The sequence below is a fragment of the Phocoena phocoena genome, chromosome 10 (genome assembly GCF_963924675.1).
Source record: "Phocoena phocoena chromosome 10, mPhoPho1.1, whole genome shotgun sequence".
NCBI lineage: Eukaryota > Metazoa > Chordata > Mammalia > Artiodactyla > Phocoenidae > Phocoena > Phocoena phocoena.
The window spans coordinates 94,985,659-94,994,764 of record NC_089228.1 but is presented as its reverse complement, the minus strand read 5'-3'; positions in this window follow the sequence as shown (position 1 = coordinate 94,994,764).

Sequence of the window (9,106 nt, the reverse complement as noted above, 5' to 3'; positions counted from 1 at the left end):
GCAGCAGCAGACCTTTGCAAAGACACATGAGCCATGACGTGAACTCAGGATTTTTATAACCTTGGGGATCCCTGGGCCCCGTGCCCCCTCAGTGGATGCCAACATTTGCGGGGGGCTCTCCCCTCTAGCCCACCACCCCGTCCACTCCCACTGTATTCCTGCCTCCTCTGGTCCCCCTCAGAGAGTGAGCAGGCTACTTTTAACCTGTAATCTGAAGCCCAGTACAGAGCAGTCCCGAGGTACCAGGCTGGCGCAGCTACAGGACATTTTCAGGCAAAATATGAAACAAGGCTTCAGAGGAACAAGGCAAACAAGAAGGGGACAAGACTCCAACAAACATCCGAGTTGACAATAAGGGCGGACCATCCTTGATAAAAATTCTGATGGAGGACTTTGTTCTCTAACTGGTGTCCTTTCCCAGTGCCAAAATAATGCCCTGCACACACAGAGTCTTTGGTAAATGCTTGCTGCTTCCCAGAGCAATCTGTTTCAAATTAGGAGAAAGTCCTCCATCAGAATTTTTACATCAGTTAGAGGATAGTTCTTCCAAAGATGTTTGGAAGCAACTATAAAACATGTCAACATGTGGAAAATACACTCAATTCTGTGCTAACACAAATTGTTTCTAGGTAGTGGGTGCTTATGTACTGATGTATAAACTAATTGAATCCTCACGATGGCCCTGTGAAGTAGGTTCTGTTATTATCCCTTTTTACTGAGAAGGAAACTGAGGCACTCCCTTAAGTCATTTGCCCAAGGTCACACAGGATTCAAACCGCAGCAGCCTGGCTCTGGAGGCCACGTTCCTAACCAAGCCACAGGAACACAGACAGCAGTGGAGTTGATCCAGGCAGCTTCTTGGAGGCAGTAAGTTTTAACAAAGAATGATAGAGATTCAGGGCAATGTTGGCGGTAAATGAGAATGAGTGAGAGTTGAAAAAAGAAGAAAAAGGCTCCCCTTTCTGCTATCCTATGTTACCTTTAGTGTTTGTGATGGGCACTCTTTAATGGAAGGTCTCTTCGTTAAACACTTACATTTTATTGTTCCATGACTCCTGGGTCCTGGGGTGCCCGCATTCCAAGACTGAAGTGCTTTAGAACCAGAGTTACGGTCTGGAAAGGACAATAAAAGCACCAGGTTCACCCTCCTTATTTTATGGACAAAGAAACTAAAGCTCAAAGTGATTCTGCAGTGCCCAGACCAGCACGCCCAGCCTCCTGGCTCTCCGTGGAGGTCCTCGCACCCTCCCTCACAGGACCACCTGGATGCCGCTGCCTGAGACAGGAGGATGAGGGGGAGGGGGAGGAAGAGGGGGAGGGGAGGGGAGGGGAGGACGGAGAGGGGGAGGAGGGGGATGGGCATCTCTCCGAGGAAACCGGAGCCTAAGAAGTGGGTCCACAGCTGGGGAATTGTGAAACAGTTACCTGCCTACCCAGGCCTGGGTGAGTCCAAGTTGGGGGCATGGGGATAAATCACCGAAGTCCACTCAGAGTGGGGAGATGGGGGTCCTGGGATGGCTGACCTCTGGGCTTTGCTGCCTTTTACAGCGCCCCCTTCTGGCCCCATGCAGACTCGCTCCCTAGAAGAGGCCTCTGTCCCCTCGCGCCCCACCCTGGCTGCCACACACATCTTTCTGGCCACTGGGGATGAGAGAAGAGCAAGTCCCGACTCTGCCCCGGGGCGGGGGGCCTAAGGTGTCTTTGGAGAGACAAACTCATAAATGGACGAGTTCTGATTCTCTCCCTTTGCTGATCAGGAGTCGACTCTGCCCCTCATAAAACGCTGCAAACATAAGGTGGACGACTAGGTTATGTCATTTAGTCCTCACTGAACCCTAATAAAAAGTAATTTAGGATCTAACAGCTACCAAAGCGTCATCTCGGGAGACTAGTCAGGAGTCATGGGGCCACTGGAGGAGCTGGGTCCCCGGTCACTGCTGTGTGACCTGTGCACTCGAATGTACAATTCTCAGGCTTCCGTGCTTCGTCTGTAAACTGGAGGTGTAGAGTGGACATTTTTTTTTTAAAACAGCTTTATTGAGATAGAGTTCAATGTACAATTTACCCATTTAAAATATGCCATTCAGTGGTTCTCATTACATTCACCAAGTTGTACAACCATCACCCAAACTGGTTTTTAGAATATTTTAATCACTCCAAAAAGAAACCCTGTAGAAATAGTAGAATTAGCTTTCACTCTCCATTTTCCCACACCCCCAGCCCCAGGCAACTATCAGTCCCCTTTCTGTCTCTGTGGATTTGCCTATTCTTGTGCAGTTGTGTATGTGTGTGTATAATATATACCAACATTTGGGGTGAAAGCATGGTGTGCCCTGTGTGCCTATTCTTGTGCAGTTGTGTGTGTGTGTGTGTGTGTATAATATATACCAACATTTGGGGTGAAAGCATGGTGTGCCCTGTGTGCCTATTCTTGTGCAGTTGTGTGTGTGTGTATAATATATACAAACATTTGGGGTGAAAGCATGGTGTGCCCTGTGTGCCTACTCTTCCTCCCACCTCCTTGAGATCTGAAGTCTTGCTTTGCTTGAGAAGAGGACGAGACACAAGGTTTCCATGGAAAGCTGAGAGGAGGCAAGAAAGGTTTTACACAAATAAAGCAGAATTTGGAAGGGATGTGAGCGTTCCCAAGGGCCTGGTCAGGATTTGGGTAGCCCAGCTTCCTGCGAAACCTGAAAAGCGGCTGAAATTTTTGAAGTGCTGCGGATGGTTGACTTGGTTGATTAAGAGTGAAATATCCTACTTAATGATCGTGTTACAGAAAGAAGGGTGCAGAACTAAGCAGTAAGGAATTAGTTAAGGCCTAAACTTTTAGATGAATCTAAGGCTTGGACAGTGGGCTCCATGCCAGTACCAATCCTTTTATAGAAAGACCTCCAAAGAAAAATGTGAATAGTCACCATCACCCTGGGATTTATATGAAGGGCTGCTGTGGTATAACACTTATTTCCACTAGGTCCTCTATATTCCTCTAATGCCTACTCTAATCTATACAGTAGCCATTCAGAGGATTATGTTCTTTTGCTGGCATACTGCATCATCTGTGTTGGTGCTCTGGGGTGGCTGCTAGGGAGCAAGCTGAGGGAAATGGACTTGTTTGGGTGGTGGTGTAAGTAGGATTCCAGTTATTACACATGGACTACATTATGTTTCCATGCATGTATGGGTTTACAGTTTACAAAACATGTTCACATGTTTGGCCTCACTTGATCCTTACCAAGTGCTCTCAGTTGGGTAGGGTCTCTATTCTTTGGAGTCAGAATCCTTGGGTTTGAATCTGGAGTCACCACTTGGTAGCTGGGCACTCTCGGGCAAGTTATTTCAACTCTCTCTGCCTTCATTTCCTCATCTGTAAAACAGAGATCATTATAGTTCGTACTTCCTAGGGATGCGATGAAGATTCAGTGAGCATGTAAAGGCTTTAGTGTAAGACAGTAAACAAATGCTCTATAATTATTCCCATTATCATTATTATTGCTGTTATTATTATTTTAGAAATGTGGCACTCAGGATTGGCAAGGTTAAATGGCTTCCCAAGAAGCAAGTGGTAAGGCTGGTAAGGGGGCTAAGCCCAGGACTCCTGACTCATCGTATTACTGGTTGTGAAACTATCTGCCTGTAAAAACTGGTCTTTAGCAACCAGACCAAGATATTGTACTGTCCAAACAAAATCATCATGGTTTTATTAATCGGCAGGAAGAAGTTAATAGAGTTTTCTCCCTCTTTCACTTTTTCTCTTAGAGTTTTCTTAAACTTTGTGGACTTGCTACTGATTTGCCTCCTACCACTTGCTGTTCATAGCCAAGCAAAGGCATTCACGTAAATATTAATGCAGAAAACCCAGATCTCACTGGCCATGCTTGGTTCAACAGCTACATTCTTTTTCCACGAAGCCCTGACCTTTTGATTTAATTGCATACATGCATCAGAAGCAGACTTTCTGCAGGTACACCTCTCCTGGGTTGTAGGAAGCAAGTAGATACGTCAGTAATTTGCAGCATTTCACAAAGAACATATTGTTCAGTAGAGAACACGATACCTTCTAGGTCCACCCACCCTGAACAAGCCTGAGGGCCACCGACTGTGCCCCAGACATCCCTTCTCGACCTCGAATTCTACCAAATGTACACTGACTTTTTGCACTTCCTGCAACCACTCAAATTTCAGACCAAGCTAGTATATAGCTCTGTTTAGTCTGTAGCCTGTGTTTTATTTTCACGAACATTGTAACCAACACTGTTGAATGCCAACCAACAACCATTTCCAGACTCCGTCTTCCTTGCTGGCCTCCTACCAGAGGGGCTGAAACAGTTAAACATTCCCTTTTGCAGCCTCTCGCTACCATGTGACCTCGTCCTGGCCTATGAGACATAAGAGGATTTCTGTGGGAAGGGTGGAAGATCTTTCTCCCCGATTAAAAAGAGACAGACATATGAGAAGAGCCCTTTTTGTGCCTCTCTTTTTGCTTTGGATGCTGCTGTGTGAGGATGTGATGCCTGGAGCTGTGGCAGCCACGTTGTGATCAGGCAATCCCAAGGGTGAAGTTGGGGGCTAACACACAGAGGAAGGTAAGAGTGAAAAGATGAAGGGTTAAGCTGCCAACCAATCCTGAGAATCACCTATTTCTAGACTTCAGTAATAAAAGTCATGAGGTATAAGTCACTGTTAGTTTTATGTTACTTGCAGTTGAAAGCATCCAACTGATACAAATGTAAAAAAAAAAAAAATTCTAAGTGCTCTCATGGGTTCACTGAATATCTTGATTCCCCCAGGCTTCCATCTTTTCCCCACAAAGTCTTACCACTGAGATTTTCAAGACAGCAATTCTTCAGGTTTGAGAGAGACACTGCCTGTTACAGTGCCTCTTGGAATGCTGTGAGGTTCACGCAAACCATGAACTAGTATAAAAGTAAAAGAGAACTAGTGAAAAACACTTCTGTGCTAGGCAGACACTGACTTGCAGGCTGAGGGACAAAAGGCCACTAAGCAGTTTTTCTCCCGGGGGAATGTGTATTGTGGAGTCTGAGTCTGAGACGGCTGAGGAGGAAAGTTTTTAAAAAACTTTTCCTGAAAGACAGTAAGTGCAGAAACCACACACTGAGCTGAGGCTGTGAGTGCAGCTCCTGGGCTTAATAAGCTGACTTGAAACTTCAGAATCATGTACAACGGATCCGGGTTTACCGAAGCACAGACTGCATGCAAAAAAAAAAAAAGATGAAACTGTAAGGAATAGTTAGGATCTTGCAAAATGTGAGCATGTATCAACTTCTTACTCCTGCGTGTCGGCCTAAAAATGGTTCTCTACATACCTGCGAAATGTGAAAGAGCAGCAGCTCACTGCTCCCTATGTGTTAGAAATGCCCGGGCTCAGACTCTGTGGGTGACCGTGGCCACCACGATCCCTTGCCGGTGTCTTAGTCTGGTCCTCCAGTGGAAACTGCAGAACTAAGGTAGAGACATGGCTGCCAGCACACTGAACGGTGGTGAGATTCTGCTGTGGAATGCCAGGGGTTTAGATGCCAGAGACAAAGCTGTTCCTAAAAATATCTTTCTTTAAAACAATTTTCTTACTTTTAAAGAAATCAAAGACCCATGGCAAAGAACAGGTTTTTAGTTTGTCTGCACACCACAGATGCGAAAGTGGGATTGAGGTGAGAAGGCAGATGGATGACCAGCATCTGGGACACCATTTTCACACGAAGACTGGGTTTGCAGATCATGTAGGGCCTTTGAGAAACTTGACGGCTCCCCCTCAAACCTAGGCAGTTTTTATGTGACTCTCTGACTTAAGATTCACGGTTGGAGAAAATGGTACCTAAAATTAGTTTCCAGGCTTTCAATGACCCACTTTCCCAACACGTTCCTTTGCTTTCCTCTCGAGCAGACGTCTGTCTCGTGGAAGGTCAGCTTCTGCAGGAAACTCAGAAGAGCCCAACTTTTCAGAGGTGGCACGTTTGCTGCACAGGTCCGGGGGCAGAAGCGTGGCGGACCCGCCCAGGACCCTTCCTCTGGCTGCTACCTTAGGTACTTGCTCTGGAGTCTTCCTTCCAGGCTTTTCCAAAGTGGAACTCTCCCATCCTAAGACTTAGGGCATGTGCTGGCTGCTCTTCCACACGTGAAGTTGGTTTGAGAGAAAAAGCAGAGGTGTGAGGTGCCGGAAGGTGAGTTCTGATGGCATTTTCGTTTTGCTCTTCCTGAACTCTGATCGTGTAAGCCAAGAAAAGCAAATTCTTTCCTCAAGCTAGTCTGATTTGGATTTTATCACCTGTAACCTGAATCTTCAGCAGTTTTTAAAAACTTGCGTATAAACCTCATTTCCCCTCCAGCAAGGAGTTAAAGCACTTTACACGAGCATGCAAAAAGAATTCTTTTGGATAGTAAAAAAAAATTTATTTTGTAAATCAAATGATCACTTTCAAACGTATCCTCTATGCAAATCCAAATGTTTAGGTATTAGATTTAAAAAATAATACAGTAATGTTACCATTCACAATTGGAGGGAATAATAGTTGAAATACAGCATAGGCAGAAGTTCTAGTTTTCACATTCAATTGGAACAGATAGAAAAGTATATTAGTCACATATAGAGAATTAAAATATTTTATTTTACATCATAAAAATATGCCCACTCTATTATATAGTAAAATGTAACTGAATATTTGCTTAAGTAACGAAAGGGTTAAGAAATGGTTTGGGTTATAATCAGAGGAACATGGGTTATAATCAGAGGAACATAGGTTATAAATCTGTAGAAAGACTGATATTTTCCAAATGAAATTCCGATAAAAGGCTAAACAGTCTCAAACATTTTATATAAAGAATAAATTATTCCTGATTAACATGTTTTTGCTTTAGTGTCAGAAGTGTCACAACACATTTGATAAACATATGTTAAGAGCCACTTTTCTAGACATGAGCTCCATAGTGCCATCTATATGACATTTGTTCAGAAATGACGCCAAAATTCTTAAGAACACAGCACAGCAGGGGGGAGGAAGAGAGGTGCCTGCCAACGCTGACACAGCTAATTAACAGGAGAGGTTGCAAAGGAGGAGCCTGGAGCAGAGGGAAGAGCCCGTAGCTCCATGCGGCGGCCAAGGGACACCATCCAGGCAGCGACATGGACACCGCAGCTCAGGATTTTGGTTTTTAAAGAGTTCAGAGACAAATTCCAGTAAGATGGCTGCTTTGAGTCAAGCCTTTCTTCCTGAACTTGTGACTTCTCAGCTGAGGTACTTGGCATACTTAAGGGAAAAGATGAAGACCTTCAGACTGAGTTTTGTTAGATACTGAGCTGGAAAACCAGCGGAGGACTAAAACCAGCACAGAAATCAAAATTCAGGTTTCTTGGGGCTTCCCTGGTGGCGCAGTGGTTGAGAGTCCGCCTGCTGATGCAGGGGACGCGGGTTCATGCCCCGGTCCGGGAGGATCCCACAGGCCGCGGAGCGGCTGGGCCCGTGAGCCATGGCCACTGAGCCTGCGCGTCCGGAGCCTGTGCTCCGCAACGGGAGAGGCCACAACAGTGAGAGGCCTGCGTACCGCGAAAAAAAAAAAAAATCAGGTTTCTTGTAAAGAACCGTACACACAAACAGGCTCACTTATTAAGGGTCCAGGAAAGGAGTGGGGTTGGAATTTAAGCTCTTTAAAAAAAGATAAAGAGTAGGGGAGGGGAGAGAAAGCAGGAGGGCGGAGGAACCTCCTAAGTGATTTGTGCGTGAACAGGAAATACAGATTCTGTCCACCTGACATTCTGCTTTAGGCACCTGTGCCTGGAGCGGTAATTTTTAGGACCTTGCTATGGCTAATTTCCCCCTGTGCTAGACGCAGGGTATCTGGGAATTCTGCCAGGCATCTTCCCCCTTATGAGTGCTAATGCCGAATTTCCTAAAGTGACCTACATCCTCTAAGCCAGGTGAGCTCAGGAGCCATCACACTGTGTCCAGTCCCAGTCACTTACGTGTTCACAGACGTCTGGGTCCACACCAGGAAGGGTACACTTGTATTTCTGGCTCTTATGCTTTTCAAATACAATCCACGTGACTAAAGAAAGGGAATATGGCCCTGAACCCTCCCAGCCTCCGGATACGCATGCAATCCAGGTCACCAAAAGGAAAGTGCACTGTTCCCAAGGCAGGGAAGGTGGGGGGCTGTTCCGTACTGCAGAGAACTCTGCAGCAAAATCAGCGGTCCAAATTAACGGACAGGCTGATGTGGCCCCCAGCATCGCCAGTAGGAATGTCATCTGGAATACTTCTGACAGAGGACAGAAGGTCACCCAACTGAAATGTTATTTAAAACTGTCTTGTCAGGATATACGGTCACTTCACTTTCTGTCTTCAACCTGTAAAGGTTATTATTTGCTTTGAAACGAAATTGCATACAGGACTTTTTCCCCTTGGGGAGTCTTTTTTTTGGAGGAGTGTCTGTGCTCCAAGCTCCTTCAGGCTCCTACTAGCCAAAGTTATATCGCAAAGGTGGTCTTAATGGTATGTCATTTATTTAACTCTTTAATAGCGCAGTTGTTAAATGTACAGTATTTTCTGGGGCTCCTTCTCTGAAAGGGGAAGAGTGTATCTATAAAATGTTTTATGAGCCAGTTAAGATAATTTTGGATCTAGCTGAAAAAAGATGAAATTATTATTCACTTTGAAACTTGCACCACTCATGCCAAAGTACTTGATGTTTATACTTATCTGGAGCTCAGAATCTTTATGCTACACAAATGTTTCAAACAAGGCAATGGCTTACACTTTACAAAGTTTAGAAATGACACCCAAAGGACAGAGGGTTAACTTTTCACCAGTGTGGATGGAACAATGACGATGGGCACTTGTACCAGTCTGATCCCGAAGTCTCTATGTGGTTTCTCCACTGGACCAGGTTATATGCACATGCGTGCACGTGGAGAAAGACAGGAAGGTGCCATTCAGTGTCATCGTTTCTCAAATGCTATTCTCTCTACGTGCAGGTCATTCAAGTAAGATGAGAATGTGCGTCTCCAAAATACCCCCAGTTGTATCTTGGAATTTGTTTTAAATACAGAGGTAAGGTTTGTATGAGAATGTCTTTAACCACCAAAGAAATCAAC